This window comes from Schistocerca piceifrons, chromosome 5 (assembly GCF_021461385.2).
Source record: "Schistocerca piceifrons isolate TAMUIC-IGC-003096 chromosome 5, iqSchPice1.1, whole genome shotgun sequence".
Taxonomy (NCBI): domain Eukaryota; kingdom Metazoa; phylum Arthropoda; class Insecta; order Orthoptera; family Acrididae; genus Schistocerca; species Schistocerca piceifrons.
In genome coordinates this window covers 344,810,332-344,837,196 of record NC_060142.1, presented here as the reverse complement: position 1 = coordinate 344,837,196, position 26,865 = coordinate 344,810,332, and the positions used below count along the sequence as shown (strand labels likewise).

Below are 26,865 nucleotides of genomic sequence, written 5' to 3'. Positions count from 1 at the left end.
ACGCTACGTTACGCAGGATAGCTGCGATATGTGGAAGATCTCAGAACAGAGCAGAATGTTGTTGCAGGTACAAGTGTTTCAGAGTATACCGTTCAGCAGACATCGTTCAACCTGGGGCTATACAGCAGAGCATCCTTTCTTATTTGCATGTAAACACAGCTACATCGTCTTTTACGATTTCATTTGGGGCGATATAATCGAGATTAGACCGTGGACCAGTGGAAACGTGTCGCCTGACCCGATTAATCGCATATCGTGTTATACTAGGTCTACGGTCGTGGCGGGATACGCCGCCATCCAGGACCACAGTAGCTTGAAACATGCACCGCTCCAATCATACAGGCCTCTGGTGACTGTATTTGCTGTGGGGGATGTTCACCGGACTTTCGTGAGGCTTGTGGTAGTAATCGAAGCCACCGTAGCTGGGGACTACGCGGCTATTACCTACCATCTGCATCCAATCATGATTGATGTCTTTCCCGACGGTGATGATATCTTCTAGCAGGATTACTGTCTGTGTCAAAAGGCCAGAATCGAGCCACAGTGGCTTCAAAAGAGTAAACTCACACTGATTCCTTGGCCTGAAAATTCATCTGTACTGAATCGAGTGGAACGTAACTGGAACGCTTTAGGGCGTTAATTCCGCGCCCACAAACAACGGGCCCGTAGTTTAGAGGAACTGGGCAACGGGTGTTTAGACATCTGATGGCAGAAAAAAGAAGTTCAAATGTGTGTGAAATCTTATGGGACTTAACTGCTAAGGTCATCGGTCCCTAAGCTTACACACTACTTAACCTAAATTATCCTAAGGACAAACACACACACACACCCATGCCCGAGGGAGGAGTCGAACCTCCGCCGGGACCAGCCTCTGATGGCACATCCCTCCAGAAACCCACCAGCTACTTTCGAATACATGCCACGGAGAATCGCTGTAATACTGCGTTCTGAGTGTGGACCAACACCGCCATAATGTTTTGACGCATGAGCGTAGATGCCGGCCGCGGTGGTCTAGCGGTTCTAGGCGCTCAGTCAGGAATCGCGTGACTGCTACGGTCGCAGGTTCGAATCCTGCCTCGGGCATGGATGTGTGTGATGTCCTTAGGTTAGTTAGGTTTAAGTAGTTCTAAGTTCTAGGGGACTGATGACCACAGATGTTAAGTCCCATAGTGCTCAGAGCCATTTTTTTTTTTTTTGAGCGTAGATCAGTATGAGAAAAAAAATGGTTCAAATGGCTCTGAGCACTATGGGACACAACTGCTGTGGTCATCAGTCCCCTAGAACTTAGAACTACTTAAACCTAACTAACCTACGTACGTCACACGCACCCATGCCCGAGGCAGGATTCGAACCTGCGACCGTAGCAGCAGCGCGGCTCCGGACTGGAGCGCCTAGAACCGCACGACCACCGCGGCCGGCCAGTATGCGAATGGAAAGACACTTAGCTTTCGGGACACTAATGCTGCAATCAAGTATTTACACTGAATGATTTGTTTGGACGCCAGCTGAAACGAAACCATTTGGGTGAAAAAAATTGTGAAGTATAATTTTCCTGTTAGTAAAAGTGAATTATTGTCAAAGATTATAACCAGCGTATTATCACCTGTTCCCTTCATTTGTGAAAGTCATGCAGTTGATTACGGTGCATTCTTAAGCATTTGTTTTGTTATCGAAGGTATCGTTTGTTAAAACAACGAAAACGACAGTCATTATACAATCGTGTGGTCACATCGATACGCGATATATTGTGTATTGCCCTCAGACGCACGGCAGTAAATATATTTCTATAAACTACCGACCAAATCTGAAGTGTAATGGACTAGCCCGTCAGTTATGAACTTTATTGGCTATTTGTAAGACTTGAACTCTACGATATGGGGTGTGGATCGCTAACGTGAAGCATTGTCGATAACAGCACAACAATTCTCAAAGTGATTCCTGGTGTTCATAACTTTTATTATATTTTAAATATTATTGTCAGACCATTTTCATTAGCACTTCCTAATGACTACACTGATAGTTATTTTTTATTGTCATACAAATCGCTGTTTCACATTTCATTTAACAAATTATAAGTAATGAAATTGTAAGAGTGGCGTAGAGGCGGCACCCCAGCATCCAATCAGAGCATAGAATAGCTGTGCATGTGTCTCATCAGGCAAATAAAGGCGCTCACCAAACTATGGTACCGCCAGTAAACACAACGTGTTGCTTTCCTTGGTCGCATACGCCGACAGTACTGTCTTTAGGATGCTTTGATTAGTAGTGATATAGTGATGGTTGCTTAGGTGTGCTCACTGATATGGGGGGCGGAGGGAGGGGGGTGGTGACGGAGACAAGAGTTTACACACGTCATTCCACACAGAATTTGAAGTACTGTATTTATTTCATATTCAGTGGATATCCATCAGTTTTTTTGTGTCACAAAATTTATCTCTTGTGGGATGGCACATCTCGTGGCTGACCAACTGATTTATGTCAAATGTCATATCATTCAGAGATCACAAAGTCACACCAAAGTCGGCAATGCAAATCGGTACTGCAGACAATAGTGAGGGTTCACTGCACTCCGCAACTACCAGTGGGAGGCACTCCAGAAAACCAAACCACCTCCCCTCACACTGGGATCAACATAGTGTTGATGACGCAAGAGCTCAGCCCAGACCGTCACCTCATCTGATGCAGTCACCATCAAGGTGTAGGACCAGCCAGTTGTTGAAGTTTCAGATGAACTTGAACCGTTGCAAATGTCGAACATTGTATATCAAGAGAACCGTTTGTTAACTAGTACTCTAAGTGACGCTTTGCTAGTCAATGACAGTTGTAAATTATCCAGTACTCCTGCGACAAAGCAGTGCGTGAAAATTAAGTAATTATTTTATTTATTATGTAATAAAGTGAACTAATATTTCATGTGTTCTAATTAGGAGAGCTTTCTAGCAGTGCAGTCAAAGAACCCGCGGTTATGGTTGGACGATTTCTGGTCACAACGTCAGAAAGAGCAAATTTAAGTTTTAGAGTCTTGCTGATCACCCTGCTCCTAAATAAAGTCTGTGGATGCCCATGGATGGATGCCAGAACACGAAATGTTACATTATACTGTATGGCATTTCGCGCATTTCAAACTGTGGCCCAGTAAACACACATATCATGTAAGAAAAGTCACACGATAAACAAGAAAATACTCTAAAATGTTGGAAAAATCTCATCAACAGCATCGTGTTTCCGACACTCCAAACGAAAACGTAAAAGAAATTTCACAGTGTCAGTGGTAGAAGCACAGGCAGTGTGCCAATGTGCTACCAAGGACGCCGTAACCAGGCCTCGCATTTGCAGTAAGTTTCGAACGAAGTAAGTTACTGAGCAAGAGCTGCTCAAGTGTTCCGAGGCCTGGAAAAGCGGGAGCCGACGCCGCTGACGAGACCACAGCGTGCCTGGTGCCTTTGTTTGCAGGAATCGAATTCCGATAATTTGTCGCCGGCGAGTGACAAGTGTTTAAGCCGCCGAAGGCCGCATTGTGCGACTACCGCGCCCCACCGGAGCGAATCACGGCGGGGCTGGAACGAGCGTCGCCTGGCGGAGGGAGCAGGAAACTGTGCTGCTGTGCTGCAGCACTGCTGCGTGTGAGGGCAGGGACGGGGGGAGGGGGGGGGGTGGCTAGGGCAACACAGCGGCACATTTACTCTCTGCCACTACTGCACTCATCCACAAGAGTCAAAGACGTGGAAGAGGTGCTGCGAACTATGGGAGCTAACTGGGGCTCTTGGCAGTAAAAGTAGATGATTTGATTTGTTTACTTCGTTCTTTGTAAAGCACCATTCAGATAATAATTTCTCTTTACGAGAAGCACAGTTATTTGTTTTACTTTTATACTGTAGAGCAGGGATTCTCAGACTTTTTTCACTGCGTATCACTTCCTGACATTTTTTAAAAATTTTAGGCGTACCGCCACTTTGGAATGTACCTTAGGTTGGGGGAGGGAGAGGGGAGCGGACGGTTGTGTGACGACCGCCGCAGGGGTGAGAAACGGCTGGGGGTGGGGGGAGGGAGGGAGTAATTTCCACCATCTTCCTCAGTGCTGACAACACACTCACTGTTTCCGACATGCCTAGCAACTACTACGTATGATAGAAATGTGACATACACAGGTAACAAGGTATTGTAGAAGCATTTTTTACACAGCCGTTAATGTCCACATGTGACATTTATTTGTTGCAAACAATATGAAATTAAACTAAGCTGGTTCTGACACACATGTTCAGTAAGAGACGAATGTCATTTAAAAGATTTATCAAACCTTTGCTATAGTTTTCATCGTACTTGCGGTTAGGTTTTGCTCCAAGTTTCATACAATGAAGTTTAACCTCACATGCCAATTATAGCAAAATAACCCTCATTTATCTCTACATCGATTGGCCGCAAGCCACCGTACGGTGCGTAGCGGAGTCTACCCTCTACCATTACCTGTCATTTCCATTCCTGTACCACAAGCAAATAGAACGAAAGAAAAACGACTGTCTGTATACTTCAGTCAGTGAGATTCCATGCCGAATGTGCCCGATACCACTGCAAACAGGCATTTTTGTGTACAGAGGTTAATTGTAGTCGGTGCAAGGGACGCCGCGAGCAGCCAATTAAAGGTCCTTGTGGTCACTGAAGCACCAATTACAAGTCGGATCGATGATGATAATGTATCCTGGGCTCTGAGGGCGTCTCTCACGACTGCTCGGTCCTCACGTTCTGTCGACTCTCTAGGTCGACCGCTTCCTTTTTGGCACTGTGCTCGGCCATGGCTCACCCATTCCTCCCAACATAGTTGAATGCTTGCATCGCTCTTATTCAACAGTCGAGCGATCGCCGATTGCTCCAACCGGCTTCTTAGAGTCCAACTACACGTCCTGGCTCTAATGTTGACATCTGCGTGTATTATCCACGTGCCTATCTGCGAGGCAGCTTCTGTCCAATTGAGTACATGGCATGAAATTGGCAATTTATGTACTATCCTCACCAGGTGCTCGGTGAAATTGCGCTGCAGCGTAACACATTCGTCCATCGACCGCCGAAGTTAACAATTTTGAATTTTTCGTCACACCTGTATGAATATGTTTGTAAGCAGTTTGCATTAATGCTTCCTGGTGCGTCGTTTTCTTTTTCTTTTAATTTTATGTTTTTTTTTTTTTCTTAGCATGTTTTAGTTTTTCGTATGCAGTATTTTTCTTCACTTTTCACAGCAATTTTCAGTAAAGTTTTATAACGTAATTAGAAAATTTGCTATATTTGCATAGATAAAAATTGAGAAGAATAATTTTTACGACGGAAAAGGGTGGGAGATAGAGGGGCATCTTAACATCTTTGGTAGTTCTGCCATGGAGGCAAGAACATTTCGTTATGGTCCCGGCTAAGGCACGCTGTTCGCCTGGTAGCAGAACAACGAAGTAGCAGCTGCCTAGGGCACATGAGTACCATAACCACGGCAGGTGACTTCGTGCCAAATAGGATATATTTCTAGACAAAACTGATCTGAGAGTGCTTTACGGTACTTCTAACTGTTGATTTCCGAAAACACGCTGAACGATGCTGTTCAGAATTATAAGATGATAACGAAAAATATGAGAGTGAAATGCACGTGTGTGACGAGACCAATTTACTGTGCCGGAACAGCGTCGGTTTAACGAGACTCAGTGTTGGTCAGTACATGAATGCTGCAAATGACACGTCCTTCTTTCCTGTCCAGCACCGTGACAGATGCCGCCGGCAGAGTAGCTGACACGAAATAAACGTCTGCGTAATGGTAAATTACCGAAACCATTAAGGCCGAATATTCGAACATTAGACCGAAACAGCCGCCGGGCGGCAGGCCGTAAATTGCCCAGGCTATCGCCGCCATTCGTAATCATTACGCGCGTCGCTATATTGACAGTGGACGCTCTTTATTGTTATGACAAACGCGGAAGCCATCGACCGCCGGCGGCCATTCTCAGGTTACCGCCAGATGGCGCCCCAGGCACCAGCACTCTGGCGCTTGCGAGTAAGCCGTCAATGCACAACGGACAGCTTGCTGTAATAATTACCTTGTCGACATCAAAACTGTCACTGTCTATTACCCTTAATGTTGATGGCGTAAATTTACAATAAAGTCATCAATCTTAGCTTAATGCTTGCTGTGTCACGAGCCAAAGTTTCGGCGTTGTGCGAATGAAAAGTAACCTGTTTCTGAAAAATAATTTAAACGTTCACTTTAATTATCAACCAATGGATAAACTTGCACAACTCCAGCTTCAAGGGGATTACTTTAAATACCGGAGAAAAGTATGACCACCTGAGGTAATAATCATCTTATTGTCTTCGAGAGATAAGCTGAAGAATGACAAACGTATAATTTCACGAGGGGCGTTCAAAAATTAATGGAACACACTATTTTTGTCAGCCAGTTTAGGTTGACAAAATACAATATTTATTGTGACACATTGTGGGATGTTCCGTCTTCAGCCCCTGTAGTTTCATGACCTCCGGATAGGTAGCTATGCAACAAGTAGCCTTAAAAAAGGCATCAGGAATGGAACTGCGTTCCAAGCAGAGAGCTGTCATTTCTTTTGGAGGAAAACCAGAGCATCGCAGGTGTTCATAGGCACTTGCAGAATGTCTACGGAGAACTGGCTGTGAACAAAAGCGTGGCGCCCGTCATCATCAAACAAGGTCGCGCAAACCTGTTCGATATCCTGCGTGCCGTGTGTCTGTACACAGCTGTCACTTCTGCTACGTTGGAATGTGCGTACACATCCATTCGGCGGATCACAATCCAACACCTTACTGCGCAACTGGACGTGTCTGTTGGTAGTGCTGACACAATCCACTCATTGGGGTACTCAAAGGTGTCTGGTCCGCAGCTCGTGGTCTCGTGGTCGCGTTCTCGCTTCCAGAGCACGGGGTCCCGGGTTCGATTCCCGACGGGGTCAGGGATTTTTACCTGCCTCGAGATGACTGGGTGTTTGTGTTGTCCTCATAATTTCATCATCATTCCTGAAAAGTGGCGAGATTGGACTGAGCAAAGGTTGGGAATTTGTACGGGCGCTGACAACCGCGCAGCTGAGCGCCCCACAAACCAAACACCATCATCATCATCAAAGGTGTGTGCTTGCTGGGTTCCTCGCGGCCTGACAGAAGACCGTAACGAGCAACGAAAGACCATCAGTGCCGAGTCGCTTGCGCCTTACCAGGCTCTTCGTGACAACTTTTTTTTGTCGAAGATCGTACAGGCGATGAAACCTGACTTCATCATTTCGAACCAGAAACAAAACGGCAGTCCATGGAGTGGCGCTACACCACCTCTCCACCGAAGAAAAAGTTCAAAGCCTCAGCCGGCAACGTTTTGGTGACGGTCTTCTGGGACTCTTGTTGATATCCTCTCTCATCGTGCAACGATCGACTCGAAGGTGAATTAACTACCCTCAGGAAATTGAAGAAATGACTTCAGCGTATTCGTCACCACAAAAATACAAACGAACTTCTCCTTCTTGATGGCAACGCAAGGCCTCATACAGGTGTAACCCCCAACAGGAGCTCAAAAAACTTCATCGGACTGTTCTTCCTCATCCATCCTACACCCTAGATCTTGCACGTTTCCACTTCCATCTGTTTGCCCCAATGAAGGACGCATACTGCGAGAAGAAGTACGTGGATGTTGGGGAAATTTTTGATGCAGCAAGACGCTGACTCCGACGTAGACTAGTAGAGTGGTACCATGCGAGTATATAGGCCCTCCCAGTAACGTGGCGTAAGGCCGTCACATTCAATGAGGATCATGTTGCAAAATAGGATTATATGGCCAAAACAGTGAGGAATAATATGTCGTATTGGAATCCTGAAAAAATTAACCTGCTTTCCGTAAGAAAATCTATTGCATTACTTATTGAACGCCACTCGTAGTGCTGGTAGGTTCGGAGAAGTGTTTCTACAATGTTTATCGGAAATTCTGAAGATAAAGTAGAAGAATGAAAAGTAATGCACACTTTTCCAGATACCAGGCAACAGATGTGAAAGAGAAATAGAAGCTGAGAACGCATACACGATTGTTCGTTGTCCAAGATCTTATTCAGTTTGCACACTGAGCAAGCAGTAAGAGGAACTAAGACGAAATTTGGAAAGGAATTAATGTTCAGAGAGAAAAAATGTAAACTCTGCAGGTTGCTGATGATAATTTAAGCAGATAAGCGATCAAACAAAGGCAGCTGAAACGAATGGAGAAAATTTGTTGAAAACAGGTTATAAGGTGATAATTTTAAAAAAGGGTAACGGAATGCAGTCGAGCCAAAGCAGGTTACTCGGGGAGAATTAGTAAATGAGACATCAAAAGTGGTAGATGAGATTCGTTATATTAGTATCAAACCAACTAAACGGGCTGAAGGTGAGAGGATATAAAATGCGAAGTGCAAGTAGGAAGAAAAGCACTTCTAAGAAAAGACAAAATCATTATTATAGAACATAAAATATTGGGAAGTATTTTCTGAAGTTCTTTGTCTAGAGTATGGCCTTACTCTAAAGGAGACGGCAAACGACTCAGGTAAGAAACGTCAGATGTGCTACAGATGAGTTGAGTGCTGAATATTAGATAGGTACGTTGGACAAATAATGAGCAGCTACCGAAACGGTTCGGGGAGAAATGAAATTTATGGCACAGCTTCACTGGAAGATGTGATTGGTTCAGATGGATGGGTTGGACGAAAATGTGGAACCACCACGAGAAACGTATGCCTGTACATAAATGCATACGATAACCATAACTGCAGGCTGTTCTTAGTACATTGCAAGTTTAAGTCGTAGGATCATAGTCTGTGTAGTTCTGCATGCATTATTTCAGAAATAAGTGTCTTCTACGGTGCCCAAATTGTTGTGGCTTATATAGTGTATGTTTTCGTAACCAAAGGAGCTGAAGTCTTTGGTGTTTGAACATGCTCCATATCGAAGATACATAGCGCATATAGGGAAAGCGGATAATCATCATTCTGTAAGTCACAACGTAGAGGGAAGTGCGTGGTAAGTGATCCTGGCAGACAATCATTCAGGAGGATTGTGGCGGAAGTCAAGAGAACAGCTGAAAAAGTCACTGCAGGACTGAATATCGCACTCGCGAAAACTGTCAGCACCACAACACCACCAATGGAGCCCCTGAAGCAAGGAACTGCAGGGCGGACTAGAATTCTAAAACCATTAATCAGTGATGCAAATGTCTTTAACAGAAAAACATGGAGTGTAAGCCACAAAATCTGGGCTATGGAGGAATGGAAGAAACTCATTTGCTCACGCGAGTCTATTTTATCTCGGTTTCCAGCTTCTTGCCGAGTTTACGTGCAAAGAGTGATGGATGGCGAGGTTTCGGTTATGAGCTGGTCAGCCATATTGTGTGACCATTTTGGCTGATCAGGTCCATCCCTTGGTATAATACTTGTTCCTCATTGGTGACACCGTGTTTCAAGGCGATTGGGCAACTGATAACACAGCTCGCATCGTCCAGAAATAGTACACGCGAAAGTGATTAGTCGCTTCTCTCCAGGCGACCTTTGTCGATAGATCTCAATGGTAATGAGCCTTTGTTGTCTAATTAGGAGAGAATGTTGCGTGATCACTATCCATCTTTATCATCGTAGCCTAAACTTACCACTACTTTGCAGAAAGAATGGTATAACAGTGCCGTGAAAACCGTATAGCACTTGTATTTATCCATTGCGAGACGACTGAGAGCTGTTTTCCGGATTTATTGCACTGTGATGAGTTGTAAGTTGTATTTTTGGTGTTTCTTTATTTTTATCCATCTCCTGTACTTTGCAGTATGAAGAGGTTTGCGTAGAACAGGTTAGCGTGAACAGCTGCATCAAACCAATCTTTGTAATGAAGATCGTAAAAGCTCCTAGGAGCGTCCTCTGCATGATCGAGGATGTACATGTCTCATAAACTTTCCCCAGAAATTATATAACTAAATCTTCCAGTGTAGTGATGGAGAAAGGGCTAGTAAGAAGAAGTGGGGAACATAGCGGTACGAAATGTACTGTAATCCACTCTCATAGGTACTGGCACAGTAACATTTAACTATCATACAGAGTGGTAGGGAACAATTTTAATGTTGAACAACTGAAGAATGGCAGATCATAAAATATAGCAAACAGTAAAGCAAACTAAAGAGAGATTATGAAAATGAATTGAAGATCGGGACAAATTCATAGAATATTGGTTCACCGAGGCACTGAACTTCTGTCGCCGAAGTTAAAGGAATTGGAAAGACAAAAATTAGATGAGAATCATACTAAAACAATGGTACTGAAGTGTATTCGAATAAAATCAGATTAGGTTAGGAGAATTACCCTAGGACAGGAAGCTTTCAATGCAGTACACGTTTTTCTTTATGGTACAACCTGAGATAGGCAGTACACTAATAGGGTGATAAAGACACCCAGAATTAGTTAAATTGGTAATGGAAGTAAGTAAAGGGAAGTAATAATTGCAGAGGAAGACCAAGACTCGCATCAAGTGGATTCAGCTCGTAGTCGTTACACGTAAACTCTGTAATACACGGGATGCAATAAAAACCAAGTTGGAGAGACAGATAGAGTCAGATACCACGTGGATGACTCCCATAGAAACCTAGAAACACGCAAGATGAATATGAAACCACGATGCAGAGGCCGATACGTCGCAGATGATCCACATAGAAACCTATAAACACCCAAGACGATAATGACGCCACGATGCATGTTAGAAGCAAGACTAAAAAAATACACAACTACATACATCAAGAAAAGCTTTGAATCACCTCGGTTCCGAGAGTTCCGGAACCTGTACAGAAAATTGGAATAAAGATCAACATAAAAATAATTTCCGTCCTTTTTATTGCTCATGAAAACCATACATTGCATGATGCCCCACCATACAGCAAACCATACATTCCATGGTGTACCACCATCAAGCGAGACTTTCAGAGGTGATGGTCCAGATTGCTGCACTCATCGGTACCTCCAACACACAGTGGCACGTCCTCTTTCATTGAAGCATGCCTGTATTCGTCGTGGCATACTATCCACAAGTTCATCAACCCACTGTTTGTCCCGATTGTCCCGCTCCTCAACGGAGATTCGGCGTAGATCTCTCAGAGTGGTTGGTGGGTCATGACGTCCATAAACAGCCCTTTTCAGTGTCCCAGACATGTTTGATAGGGTTCTTGTCTGGAGAACATGCTGGCCACTCTATTAGAGCGAAGTCGTTATCCTGAAGGAAGTCATTCACAAGATGTGCACGATGGGGGCATGAATTTTCGTCCAAGAAGACGAATGTCTAGCTGCCGTTATGGTTGCACTATCGGTCAGAGGATGGAATTCACGTATCGTCCAGCCGTTATCACGTCTTCCATGACCACCAGCGGCGTACGTCGCCCCAAAACCGCAGGGAACCTCCACTTTGCTGCTGGATAGTGTGTCTAAGGCGTTCAGCCTGACTAGGTTGCCTCCAAACACGTATCCGACGATTGTCTGTGGGAAGGCATATGCGACACTCATTCGTGGAGAGAATGTTATGCCAATCCTGAGCGGTCCATTCGGCATGTTGTTGGGGCCATATGTACCGCGTTGCATGGTGTCGTGGTTGCAAAAATGGACCTCGCCGGGAATGAAGTTGCGCATCATGCAGCCTATTGCGCACATGGCTAAGCCATGTCCCCGCAGTATCTTTTCTTCCAGGAGTGCTAGTTCTGCAAGGTTCGCAGAAGAGTTTCTGTGAAGTTCGGAAAGTAGCAGGCAAGGTACTGGCAGAAGTGAAGCTGTCAGGACGGGGCGTGAGTCGTGCTTTGGCATTTCAGACGGTAGAGCACTTGCCCGCGAAAGGCAAAGGTCCCGAGTTTGAGTCTCGGTCCGGCACACGGTATAATCTGCCAGGAAGTTTGATATCAGTGCACACTCCGTTGCAGAGTGAAAATCTAATTCTGGAAATTCCCATTTGAATTCATTTCTATGGGTGACAGTGCGTGACCGTATTGAACACCACAGATGGAGGTGCTCTTGGAACGAGAGGAAGTTCAGCAAATGGACTGACCTACCCGTTCCCCGCGAATTAAATCCCATCTAGAGCGCGTGAAATGCGTTGGGGAGACATGCTGCAGCACGTCTAGATGCGCCAATTACGATCCAGATGCGGTCAGCCACGACTTCCACTTTGTGGCCACCATAGAACCACGTTACACAGCATGTACCACCATCCACTGTCACATCATCACACGCCTTACCTAACTGGATTTCTTCCTATATAAGGTCCGAGTTTCATTCCGTTATGTGACAAATCATGCGAAAATTACTTTCTACCTTAAGGTTTGGACAGCATTACTTTCACCCTCACATGCGCGACCTTCAGGAAGTAGAAGTATTGAATTAAATTAGCGAAAAAAGAAATTTGAGGTGAAAGTAGGAGTGGTGTATGGGACACAGAATAGTCACACTGATAAAGAAGTGAAGTGTGGAGAATAGTAGTTGCGGAGAGAGTCCAGTGCTCGTTAAAGTAAGGAAGCTCGGCTGGACGTAGGTTGCAGCAGTTATGCAGAGATGAAGAGACTTGCGCAGGACATTTCGGGGTCGAGAGCGGCGTGAAAGCAGGCATAGGGCTAAACATAACTGTAATACGCAACAGTGATCAGAGAAAGAGCTAAATAGTAACTGATCCCAGCAGAGAGTAATTCTATAGCAAAGAGACAGCTAGGGCACTGTTTCCGAGAAACAGCGCAGGTGACTCCTGTATATAAGGAGGATTAAAGAACCGACCCCCAAAATTACAGACCAATACCCCTAACATCGGTTTTCCACAGAATCCTTCAGCATATTCTCAATTCAAATACAACACATTTTCTTGAGACCGATAACTTTACGTCTATGAATCAGCTCGGCTTTCGAAAGTTAGCTTTCCCTTTTCTCACTTAATATACTGCGAACCATGGCAGAAGGACAACATATTCCATATTTCCAGAATTCCGGAAAGCATTCGAACTGGTGCCACACTGCAGACTGTTCACGAAGGTACGGGGATGTGGAATAGGTTTCCAGATGTACGAGTGGCTCTAAGACTCCTTAAGTAATAGGACCGAGTATTCTGTCCTCGACGGTGAGTGTTCATCAGAAACAAGAGTACCGTCAGGAGGGCTCCATGGAAGCGTGGTAGTATAGCCAATATTTTCTCTATACATAAATGACCTCGCGGACAGGGTAATCAGCAGCAGGCGGCTGTTTGTTGATGATGATGATGATGATGTAGTGTACGTGAAGTTAAGTGGCTGTAAGAGGATACAAGAGGACTTTGACTCTATTTCTGTGGTGAATGGCAGCTAGCTCTAAATGTAGAAAAATGTAAGTTAATACGGATGAGAAGGAAAAACCAATCCGTAATGTTCGGATGCAGCACTAGTAGTGTCCTGCTTGACACTGTCTATTCGTTTAAATATCTGGACGTAATGCTGCAAAGCGATGTAAACTGGAACGAGCATATGATGCCTGTCGTAGGGAAGGTGAATGGTCGACTTCAGTTTATTGACGTAATTCTAGGGAAGTGTGGTTTATCTGTGAATGAGGCCGCGTATAAGACGCTAGTGCGACTTATTTTTGAATACTGCTCGAGTGTCTGTCATCCGTACCAGATCGGATCGGAGGAAGACAGTTTAGAAGATGCTGCGGGAACTCAAATTGGAATCCATGGTGGCAAGGCGACGTTCTTTCCCAGAAACAATACTGAGAAAATTTAGAGACCCGGATTTGAAGCTGACTGCAGAACGATTCTGCTGCTAGCAGCATATACACTACTGGCCATTAAAACTGCTACACCACGAAGATGACGTGCAACACACGCGAAATTTAACCGACAGGAAAAAGATGCTGAGTCATCACGCTTCCGACTTTGATAAAGGTCGGATTGTAGCCTTTCGCGATTGCGGTTTATCGTATCACGACTTTGCTGCTCGCGTTGGTCGAGATCCAACGACTGTTAGCAGAATATGAAATCGGTGGGTTCAGGAGGGTAATACGGAACGCTGTGCTGGATCCCAACAGCCTCGTATCACTAGTAGTCGAGATGACAGGCATCTTATCCGCATGGCTGAAACAGATCGTGCAGCCACGTCTCGATCCCTGAGTCAACAGATGGGGACGTTTGCAAGACGACAACCATCTGGACAAAGAGTTCGACGACGTTTGCATCAGCATGGACTATCAGCTCGGAGAGCATGGCTGCGGTTACCCTTGACGCAGCATCACAGGCAGGAGCGCCTGCGATGGTGTACTCAACGACGAACCTGGGTGCACGAATGGCAAAAGTCATTTTTTCTGATGAATCCATGTTCTGTTTACAGCATCATGATGGTCGCATCCGTGTTTGGTGACATCGCGGTGAACGCACATTGGAAGCGTGTATTCGTCATCGCCATACTGGCGTTTCACCCGGCGTTATGGTATGGGGTGCCTCTTGTTCACATTGACGGCACTTTGAACAGTGGACGTTACATTTCAGATATGTTACGACCCGTGGCTCTACCCTTCATTCGATCCCTGCGAAACTCTACATTTCAGCTGGATGATGCACGACCGCATTTTGCAGGTCCTGTACGGACCTTTCTGGATACAGAAAATGGTCGACTGCTGCCCTGGCCAGCACATTCTCCAGATCTCTCACCAATTCAAAACATCTGGTCAATAGTGGCCGAGCAACTGGCTCGTCACAATACGCCAGTCACTACTCTTGATGAACTGAGGTACCGTGTTGAAGCTGCATTGGCAGCTGTACCTGTACACGCCATCCAAGCTCTGTTTGACTCAATGCCCAGGCGTATCAAGGTCGTTGTTACGGCCAGAGGTGGTTGTTCTTGGTACTGATTCTCAGGATGTATGCAACCAAATTGAGTGAGAATGTAATCACATGTCAGTTCTAGTATAATATATTTGTCCAATGAATACCCGTTTATCATCTGCATTTCTTCTTGGTGTAGAAATTTTAATGGACATTAGTGTATTACGCATAAGGACCACGAAGCTAAGTTACGAGAAATTAGTGTTCATACAGAGGGCTATAGACAGTCGTTTGTCTCTCGCTGTATTTGCGAGTAGAACAGTAAAGGAGAATGACTTGTAGTGATACAGGATACTCTCCAACACGCAACTATCTGTGGCTTGCGGAATATGTACGTTGATGAGTTCGGAAGCCATACATGAAATTCCATAAAGAGATTTTCTTTCGTTCGTAAAGAATAATCCCGCTAAAATCTTACGTTTCTTCGTTACAGCTAAGTCAAAAGACCCTAACAAGCGGTTGTCCGACAAGTAAAGGCAAACACTTCTTGCGTGCACGGTAAGGCTGTTGGATCCGCTAAACGGCACGCGGTCCCGTCCGTATCAACTATCGTCCCGCGAGAGGACGAACCAGGGCTATCGCGTGTCTAGCGGCGACAGTGCGGCAGATAGCGACGCCGTAATTACGACTCCTTCCGGCTGGCATCTTGCGAGGACAGTCGGCACGCTCTTTGATGTGCTGATCGCTCACCAGATAGCGCACTCTGCTCTGTGTGTACTGCCGGGCGCCAAGCACCTCGTCTTTGTCATGAAAAGATCTTCCTCCTCGTCCCTGCTCCGACGCGGGGCACGGAGTTCACTAAGCGGGAGTAATGGAGGCAAAGTAGTGCCAAAGCCGCTGTCGTCTAATTAAGGACGCTTGTCCTCGTGAGTTGGGCGCTGGCAATTCATACGGCGTGCGTGTAATACAGATGGAACACCCCCCTGCTCATTTATTTGGACCAGCGTCTTACGCTACGGGGGCGGTGAACGGAACATCGGAGAGTGTGATTTAATTCCAGATTTTCCTCGATGCATCAAGCTATAACACACAACCCACATAGTGTTTATACTTACAGTAAATCTATCGGTGGTGTTTACAGGGGAAATGTTATGGAAAGAAAGAGGAGTACCACTACATCTGATCGAAGCTATCTGAAGTTTATTTAGAGCAACATAGATAATTCTGAAGGGAGATTCTGGAAATATCACTCGAGGAAATATTAATAAGGGGGTCAGACAAAGATGTTATATTTCACTGATTTTTATAATTCATATTTAGTCTACGTTTTGAGGGAAAGAATTTGATGTACACGACAGTTTCAAATGTCTTACAGGGTCCGCCACATGAATTATACAATATATCGGTGCAGATGACAAATAGTTAGTTTGTTTGTTAGTTACATGTTACATAGATCATCTGACTGATTATTTTATCAGAATTTTTTGGGACGAGGCAGCTTACAGGATACGTAGGCTATAGGATAAGTATGCATCATATCCTTAACGTTAATGAACACTCCATTATTTTTAGTCCTACTCATTGAACAATGCTTAATTTTTTCATACTGACTACCAGTTTTCATGTAGAAAATCGTCAACGTAGTGGAAGGAGGTGTCCACGGTAGATGATTTTAAATTAAATTTGAAACTTGCTTCTCTAACTTTCAAACATACTACATTCTTCTGAAAATGATTAAAAATATTTGTTGTTGCATACTGAATTTCTTTCTGAGCCACTAACAGCTTTAAGAACGAGGAATAAAGGTCAAAGGTTCTTTTCCCCCTAGTGTTGCAGATTTGGATATCACTGTACTTTTAAAATTGTGATGTATTATTTATGACGAATTTCATTAGCGAAATTATGTATTGTGACGGCACAGTTAAAATGCCTAGGATCTTGAACAGGTAGCTACATGAAGTCCGTGGGTGAACACCACATGTTATTCTGACTGCTCTCTTTTGTGCAATCAATACCTTCTTTGTAAGTTACGGTTTACCCCAGAAAATTATTTCTTAGGGCATAATTGAGTATAAATATGTAAAATGTGCAAGGAGGCCGATACATTAAACATGAGCAAAAGTAGCTGAACGTAATTGTTTGAGATACTGAAATATGCGGTACTGAAAACCCTTCGTGTGTGATTCAACAACAGGGTGACTAACCGAAAGTACAAGTGTCCTGTGAGACGTGAGCACAACAACTGTACGGTAAACTTTTCTTCATTGAACTAAGAGTCACAACAAGCATTTACCTGGACTGACTTGAGCTATCTCTGATGCCACAGCTTGATACGGATTACATCTTCAAGCAAGGCTAAGGACCCCCACACCGGGATTCACTGTTTGACAAATTTTAACTAAGTATGTTCCAATGTGGAGACGAGGTCGCTGTGTTTTTCTCTTAGCCACCCGAGTCTCCAGACCTGATTCTCAAGGATTTCTCTTACTGGGTCATGTGAAACACCCTGTGTGTGTGTCTTCTGCGCTGGAAACAAATCCAGATATAAAAATGTGCATTTATAATGAACTCACCTCGGCAACTCCACACATGTTTCAGAAGTGTAGTGGGAAATGGATCATCACTTAAATGTCGTCCATGTGACCAAGAGAAATCATTTGGAACACCTATAGAGTTTATAAATTAACTTTTCAACTCAGTTTAAAATTCTTGTAATGCTTATTGACGTGTATCTAAGCATTAAACATTTATATCCGTTTGTAATCGCTATTTCCCTTTTTGAATTGCCCCGTGCTTCACCTCTCCTAACTTGAGACTTTCACTACAGGCCTAATGACGTCAGAAGATGACAAACTTCCAACTGCAGGAAATTAAATTGTCAAATCTAATAACTCTTCATTTGGCTCTTGGACAATTATTTGCATTTTAGAGAACGTTTTTCTTATTATAATTTTGGAGGGTTAATGTGAATCTTGCGGTCTTCGTGAAATTGGCTGCCACGAGTAAAAATGCTGCAAGGCAGTTATCTTGCCCGTCGCGTTTTAATTTCCCCAGATAATTAAACTTTCACATTATTGTCAGTCAGCTGGTTTGACGCGGCTTTTTCATGACGTAATCAAGACCAAAAATATCACCAAATTAACAGCGTTGCAAATCGGTAACAGAGTTTTTCAGCGCGTGGACTTCCAGCAGATGATTTCTTTATACAGGCAGGCATAAACAAACAGGTACATTAAAGTTTTCCTTCATGATTTTTAGACACCGTCGTTGTCTGCGCTTTAGTGGTCCAAATGGGCTCTGTCAGAGTGTGGTCACTTTACTACTTTTCAAAGCATCACAAAAGAGAATGTATCATCTTTTGAGACTTTTTAGGCAACTTGTAACTGCTGTTTGGTACGACAGGACTGTCTTGTAGTTTGTAATTAAACACAACGAAAAAGTAGTAGTAGTCCACAATTCAAGAGGAACATTCGCTCGTGTGAAGCGATTTACAGACAAACGCAAGTAAATACACAGAAATATGCTTTGATAATGACAATATCCTTTGTCGTAATAATTACTATTTTGCCGACGGGTGGCTGCTGTCAGTCAGAATGTTGTGTAATAACACAACAGAATTTGTGTGTCTGCAGTTGAATTGAGTTAAAATAGTATCGTTTATCCAAGCGACGTTTAGTTTGCTGTCCGTATCTTTTACTCGTTTTACCGGCCACAAAATCTCACTGCGCAGCTGCAACACAATTTTAGTCGGTGAAAAATTTAATCACTGTATTAATAACTACTTTTTCTGTCACAAAGGGACAGACTTTCTATGCTTACACGTTACTCACATCTTCTGTTACTTGGAATCGATGTTCAGTCTATGGAAAGGTTTTTAAAGTGTGGCAACTAGCTACTAAAATGTTAAAGAAACTGTCATGGCATGAGGAAGAAGATGTTTAAGGAAATCGCGAAAGAAATGTACCTGCTGTCAGTCGCGATTCTGGTTCCACGGAATATGACTGACTAATTTTACCAATATGAAGTTTTCTGTGAAAGATTTCGGCAAGTTGAATATCTGATGCTAGATAAGGTACACAGAAAAAAAGAGTTGAATAAAAGACTTGTGAAAGAAAATACATCGCTAATGGCTTAAATTGTTCCCCTCGCATCTTTTCACTTCCTGTACAAGCCTGTGGTAGAGCTCGCTCGCAATCGTTTGGAAATAGGCATAATAAGTACATAACTTGTCACTTTCTTTCCTTTAACTGTTGAATGGACATTAATCACATCAAAATTTTAAAAACACTTGTTGGTATTGTCTTTTCTTACTCTGCCTATCTGACAGGAATGTGTAGTGACGACACAAGAATCGTAATTCGTTCATACACTTGGAAGTCGTCACCTACGATTCCTTTCCGATCTGTTGCTAAATACGGAACCATTATTATGTTAAGATTTCAGGTATCAGAAACTCAGAAGACCGTGTCAGCGAATACTTAGAGAAACTAGTATTTAGCTTCCAAATCACAATAAAAATTAACATTAACTGCCTATAGTGACGTACGTTATAGCTGGTTAACTCCGATCGCTAAGCCAATGTGGATCTAGAGCTGAAATCAGAGTAGTCTAGCTGGAGAAGCGACTGTCGGTTACGTGATCATTCGATTCACGTATAGCCATATGATTATCAACATGCAACTTAATAAGCAAAAAGTGAAGGATTTGGCTTTACCCGGGTGGTTAACACTACGTCCTGGACATCACCTTTACCACACGGAGGCAGTCCCCAGTAACTAGCCAGTGTCGACAGACACATGCGTAAAAGTTAACACAGTTCTCGGATATTTTAGCAGTATCTTTCATACCAACCATCTACAAGTGCCACAAACCTCAGAATTTCGTCAGAATTTGAAGAAAGGGCTGTGACTGTATCACGTCAGGCTAAAAAGAAAAATGCACACTATTAAAATTTTGGCACTGTTGCATATCTCCATTTTCTGAATATCATATTTCAGTACCATGAACTGTTTGAGAAAAATCATAGATAATTACTGTGAATTGTGTAGAATCATGAATTCTCTTTACGTGAAAATATTGCCACTTATTGTTTAAAATGGTAGAACTTGTCACTACAACCCAGATCTTATACATATCTTTCTACGTTTCGATTCGTAACACTGTTCTTGGAATTCCTAACTCATTAGTTATTCACTGTTGTCTAGGGATGAAAAGCACACAAATTGTGACTGTCCCAGTAGCGTTTATTCTCTTTATGAACACAACTCGTTGACCGTTTTGTCACAACTAACAGAGGATGTTGGGTCGTCTACAGATTACCACTTGCACTAAGTCATGAAACAAATTGTATCCCTCAAGATGTAGCTCTAACGCCATGTAATTAGTTATATCGTAGACAAAAATCTATTATACAGCTGAAGTGGTGTTTTCCATTACGATAGTAGTGAGAAACAACTGAAACATGTTTCCTTCCAGACATCAGTTCCATGAACAAAAACAGTGACCCACTGCGGACCAACTGATTATTTCTCTCCCGCTTCCCATTCGCGTGGAGCGTGTCAGATGGATTGTACATTATTGCTCGGCCTTGCGGAGCAGCACGAGAACACGTAATTATTTCATTATAGCGTGTGAGAAGGGGTCCGCGTGCTACCTTGGTGCTCATGAGCAAGTACTGTTTTACACCTTGCCGGCAGTTTCACGGATTTACTTGACCGTCTCCTCGTACACATTCTAAGGAGGCCTGTGTTCTGAAGCAACTGTTACATTCGGTAGACATCTTTTCGTAATATCAGCTGTGAAAGGTCTCAGTTTTCCTGCCACAGTCACCTGAAATCAGAAACAAGACTGAATTTCTCTCTTAGTCATTTCGTATCAGATGAAATGACAGACTGAAAAAATCACACGTTGACCAAGTCATTATGAATTTCATGTTAAATTAGGTCTCTTGCTATACGCCAACGGTGCCTATCATCTATGTTTCATTAACCTGAAGACTTTCATTTATTGTTTACGTTTCAATAGAGTACAAGTCTTTCCGCTTCAGAAACCACAAAAATGAAAACCCATTTTTATAAAGCACACATACTTGATGTGACCTGCAAAAGACTATATTCGGTTAACTGCTGCGTATGAACTGAGAGAAAAATTACGTTGTGCGTATTACTGTAAAAGTAAGATGATTGGTAAATCCTAGAATTAAATGGTGAAATCTAAGACTTACCGTCACAGTGTGGTACAAGTCCGACATTCCCTATTATATGTACGGATTTCGAACTTTTACCAAGAGACGTTGGTAAATTTTATGATGTACCTGTACCAACTGATAAAACCATATTCATTTAAAAAATCAGCTTAGCAATTTATTGAAATGGCTTTTATTTATTATAAATTTATGTATTTGAAACATTTTTGCATTCCAATGTGATTATAATGAGCAATATTTCATATTACTGAAAAATGTTGTAAAAAATGTTACCTTGTGAACGTATATTTTAGTTAAAACAAGGCGTACTATTGTGACATTTCGAATTACATAATATGGAAGATGATTCACATAAGCATATTGTAGCTGAACACCTTGCAAAGCAATTACACTTTTTGAACCCTTGTCCCCCCAACAAAAGATTGTTTGGCAACCACTTCCCGCAGACTAGTTTCTTCTCTTGCTACTTCTTCGACGCTGATAAAATTTTCCTCGCACAATGTAAATTGGTTCCTAGTGTACAATAGCCGGCTGGAGTGGCCGAGCGGTTCTAGGCGCTACAGTCTGGAACTGCGTGACTGCTACGGTCTCAGGTTCGAATCCTGCCTCCGGCATGGATGTGAGTGATGTCCTTAGGTTAGTTAGGTTTAAGTAGTTCTAAGTTCTAGAGGACTGATGACGTCAGAAGTTAAGTCCCATAATGCTCAGAGCCATTTGAACCACCTAGCGCACAATGACTTCTGTTTACCAGCTTTGGTACCCATTTTAGCATCAATTTTTGCCCTGTCTACAGCTGGTATTTTAATTCTAACATTCTGTCCAACTGAAGGATTTTGATATTTGTTACGTGAGGCTGCCTTCATTTTCTTTACCTACAACTGAAGGCCAGCTTCTCGGATACGTTTCACTTTATTAACACTGTTGTAAGTTGTCAGCGTCTCTTCACAACCATCAGCTGGTGCCCGTGTTTCGTTGCTAACTGTCGTCAAATCCCGTGTCTGTGGTGCTTTCTCACCTACTGCAGGCACACTTTCTACCTCCATTCCTTTTGTTCCAGCACTTGATTCGCTGGCATCAATTCCTTGGCCGTCATTTACAATTTCCTGTGAGTCACTAGAAGTGGTGATTACCATTATTTCCAAGTCTTCTTCAGTGTTTATAGTTTTTATTAAATCACATGGAACAACTGAGGACGCAATGCTCATTTTCCTTGGAACCACAAACATAGCTTCATATGGCGAGCACCTGATCCCTTCATGATAAGCCCTATTTTTCATCGCCTGCACAAACCTCAGCCCTTCAGACCATTTCGAAGTTTCATTTGTTTCCATCCAAGTTGATAACATATTTTCGATATCTTGATTTGCTCTTCCGACTGATCCCTGACACTGACTGTGTCTCGTCTTCCCGTAGACTATCTTTATATCACTTCATAACCCACATAAACTTTGAATGACTTGGTTACAAAACTCTCTACCATTATCAGAATGAAGGATACTTGGGGCGCCAAATGTGGTAAAAATGTCCAAAAGACGATATGCTACTTCATCAGCTCTTTTGGAAGTTACTGCGTGGAGGATAACAAATTCTGTCAAAGTATCTTGGTGTAAAGGTATGCACTTCGACTTATTGTCTGCGTTTGCCTGCATGTCGATTAAGTCAATTTGTCGTCGTGAATTCATTTCACTCTGTATGATAGGTTTCACTACAACACCCCTTTTCAAAATTTTTTGCCTTTTCTGACATGATTCACATAATCTCAAATGAGTAACGGCTGATACAACAGTCACGTTCTTGTACTTACGTTTCAGTACCACAATCATCCGTGTTCGGGTGCCATGGCCTATAGCAACGTGGGTCACATGTAGTACGTTAAACAGCTCATCTAAACGAACGTAATAACGAATTTCTTCTTTTCCAGCAGACATCGGTGCTATGAGTTTCTCTTCGCCTCCGATGTCGAGAAAATCATATCACTTCAAACGCCTGTAGTGAACAGATTTTTTATTGGAATCTGTTTTTGCATTTTTCACTTCACTTGCTCAGCAGTTACGTAACAACTGTTCTTCTCATTCGCTGATTAATTTAAAAGTCTCAAAATCTGTTACGTATAACATCACTCATTCTGATGCAAAGCTGCAGAAGAATCACCACTAAAATGAGTCGCAAAGATGACCGTACGCACGACCCAAGACACTTACTGAAACTATGCAGCGGTGAGCGGACTGAGAACTCATAATTGCGAACAAAGAAACTTATGTGAACACAAAATTGGCAACAATGAAACTTGTCTGATCATGCACGACGGAGGCGGGAGTCTTCGATCCAGCTTTTACCAATCTGTATCGACAAATTGTAAGATTTACCAATCTCTTGGTAATAGTTCGAAATCTATGTATATAATGAGAAATTTCGGACTTTTGCCACACCGCGATGGTAAATCTTATGTTTCACAGGTTAATTCTAGTAATTACCAATTATGTTACTTTTACAGTAACATATATAGCTCGTGGATATCATAATACCTAATTTAGTTTTAGTAAGCAGAATGGATATCTAGTTATCTTTAACCAGCAGTTTTTAGAAGTACCCCAACATTCTACGAAAACTACGCCACATTTCTTTAAAAAGAAAAGTGTACTTTACTCTCTTGAGATAAGCCGTAACAGTATCACACGGGCTATACTGACGTTCGCAGTCGTCCGTTCATTGTCCGATGTCATAACTGTTTGTTAAGAATTTCAAATCCGAGGACAATTATCTAGAAAAGACTGCTGCAGGTTCTTATATGTGGTTTCCCTCAGAGATGCAACAAACTCTCCCATAATATTTCTCTTTGTCTTCAAGTATACGCACCAATTTACTGTCAAAAAGTAACTGACATATTAAACCGAATTACCGTGCAGCAAGGCATATGACACAAGCAGTCCTTTATGTGAAAAACCTCAGTAAGCAAGTCTGATAAACCCTGAAACTTTGTCCGATTAATTGCGTGTACCGAACTTGGACAGTGTGTTGTGCGTACAGTGAGGTTAATTGAGCATCTAAAGAAAAGTGAAGGAAATTTCAATGCGGTTCCCCTTTTATATGACTGTACTGCTTTAATAAAAAGTCTGGTTTCATAAATCTGTAGGCTAATGAAATACTCAATTAGTAGGTGACTGCAGGATTGAAACACGTTCCAATACCTCGTTAAAGTCTCAGCACAGTAAAACGAGACGCTTGGTTGAAATACGAATAAACGAAGGTTATGTCTCTGCAAGTCATGCGTTCGAAGAAGCTGAGAATTCGGTAGAGTTCGGAGAAAAGTTTCCAGCTCGTGACTCAGCTCGTTGCGTGGACGCCACCCATAAGGAGGGTTATATTTCCGACGTCCACAGAGAAAGGTGGCTCTTGGCGTGACGTCCCGAGAAAGAAAGAATTTTCGTGTCTGCCATTGGTACCTCCATCGACCGTGGTGACAAACTGCGAAATGTGCGCGTCACGAGCTACAAAGTGCAGCCCGAACACGAAAAGCGAAAGTGTGCTACTTCTTTTTTCTTCTTTTTTCTTCTTAAGTTATGGCCACTGTGTCGTGGACTGTGCGCAGCTACTGCGTTACGACCCTGACAGATTACTCGACGGCAGGCATTACGTGGTGCTTTCTTACTGTAGACGCAGCGACACAGTAAATTGTCGAAACGAAGTCGGAGCTGTAATGCGAGCATCATGATTCCAAAAGCATTGAACTGCTAATGTTTCGGTGCTCACATAAGACTTAGCTTAGCGCTCACTGCTTCGCTCGTGCTGACTGCATGGTCTGCATATACTTTTTCTGTCTCTCTTTATTCGAGTTTTTATATCATATACAAATTGCAACACCTTCTAAACTTTTCGCGCTAATTAAGGCCATAGAAGTCTGGTCCTCTCCGAATGTAATTCTGGCCAAAAAGCGTTTATGATAACTGGAGTTCATGTTTTATGTTAATCATGCCGTTTGCCTCATCAGGGTGATATTTCCACAGAAACTTACATTCCGTAGAACGTATTCTTTTATATCCAACCGAGAACTGAAATACCATTTTTCTTACATTTAACTTAACAGTATTTTAATACAAGGAAATATTTTCTTACAATTTGTCGTCCCCTCTTTCACCTCCTTAGTAGCAGAATTTTCAAAACTTTGAAATATGTGTTTTTTATTTGTTTCTAACAGAGACGCTAAATACGAATTTTCATAGATTTAGCTTCGAAACTGCCTTCATAATGAAATAAATTCACTCCCTTAAGGGGCTGAATTTCCAAAAACAATGAAGCACGTATTTTTTAATGGTTCAAATGGCTCTGAGCACTATGGGACTCAACTGCTGTGGTCATCAGTCCCCTAGAACTTAGAACTACTTAAACCTAACTAACCTAAGGACATCACACACATTCATGCCCGAGGCAGGATTCGAACCTGCGACCGTAGCAGTCGCACGGTTCCGGACTGCGCGCCTAGAACCGCGAGACCACCGCGGCCGGCGTATTTTTTTTTTTTTTTTTATTTCTAATCGACAAGTCAAATACAAATTTTCATAGATCTAGCCTCAAAAATCCTAGCATTTCTTAACAATGATTCGTTTAAAAAAACCTTTCAACTATTTCAACCCCTTTGTGGTTGAATTTCCTAAAATGCTGGAACACTTATTTTTTCATTTCTGACTGAGAACCAAAATATTGCTTTTCGTAGTTCTAGCTTCAAAATTGCCTTAATAGCGACGTATTTTCAAAATACGTTTTATCGACAATTTCACACCCTTTCGAAAAGTCCCTTCTTAAACTACGCCTACTGCCTATCAAAAATTTAGGTTTCTATTCGAAGTGGTTTGGGCTGGGCGATGATGACTGACTCAGTCAGTCAGGACATTGCCTTGTAGATATATAGACAAACTTAACAATAAGATGATGATAATCAGTTTTAGAGGCTTTCGGTTGCTTTCTTCTCCACAGTTAGGTGCTATGGAACAGCTTCTGCATTGGCTGTCTTTATTTATTCGCAACTTACTTCTGAGTTTCTCATCAACGCCACCCTGTATTTAGCGTATACATGTTAGCAAGTGTCACTTGATCGTTTCTAAATACTTAAAGTACTTTCACTACAACACATAGTTAATAGATTCTTCTCTTTAAAAAAAATACTACCGCATTTTCTCGTCAGCTGACACTCAACTTTCCAAACGAATTGGTAAATCTCAACTGTCACAAACTGCAAAAATTAGTGTACTAAGTACAAAAGGGACTAATTAAAACACCAAGCACGTCCACAACTTTAGTTCAGTTTTAGCAGAAAGGATTTGAAGATTCAAATCTGGTCGTGTCCTTTTCCTAACAACAACTACAGAAAAGTAATCTCTATTACTAGCTACCAATTACAGTTATTGTCTGGTAAGTATGTGTTAAGAGTAATAATTTCCTGACACACCTTATCCTAGACGGATCAGATTAAATATAAAACTTTACTGTCTCCCGACGTAAAAATGTTCAAATAATCGACGAGAAGGGAGAGCGTGTGTGTGTGTGTGTGTGTGTGTGTGTGTGTGTGTGTGTGTGTGTGTGAGTGAGTGAGTGAGTGAGTGAGTGAGAGAGAGAGAGAGAGAGAGAGAGAGAGAGAGAGGAGGGCGCCTGTACGCTAAGCGATAAGAAATGTTGAGTAATTTTTATATCTTACTGATCTTTGATAACTGCCGATATTTCGATAGATAAACGCTCCAACATTTTCAAGGTACGGAGGAATGCTTGACAACCAAGTATGATCGATGATGGAAGTTATCGATTGCCATAGGGTGAGCAAAGATCTATAACTCTCTAGCTAACCTTTCCATATATATATATATATA

At 42.6% G+C, this 26,865-nt stretch overlaps 1 protein-coding gene across 4 annotated transcripts in view; it reads right to left on the bottom strand.

Moving 5' to 3' along the window:
- The window catches only part of LOC124798130 (hemicentin-2-like), a 1,906,233-nt gene that overhangs the window by 1,512,690 nt on the left and 366,678 nt on the right, over positions 1 to 26,865 (bottom strand). The gene's annotated exons all lie outside the window — the stretch shown is intronic.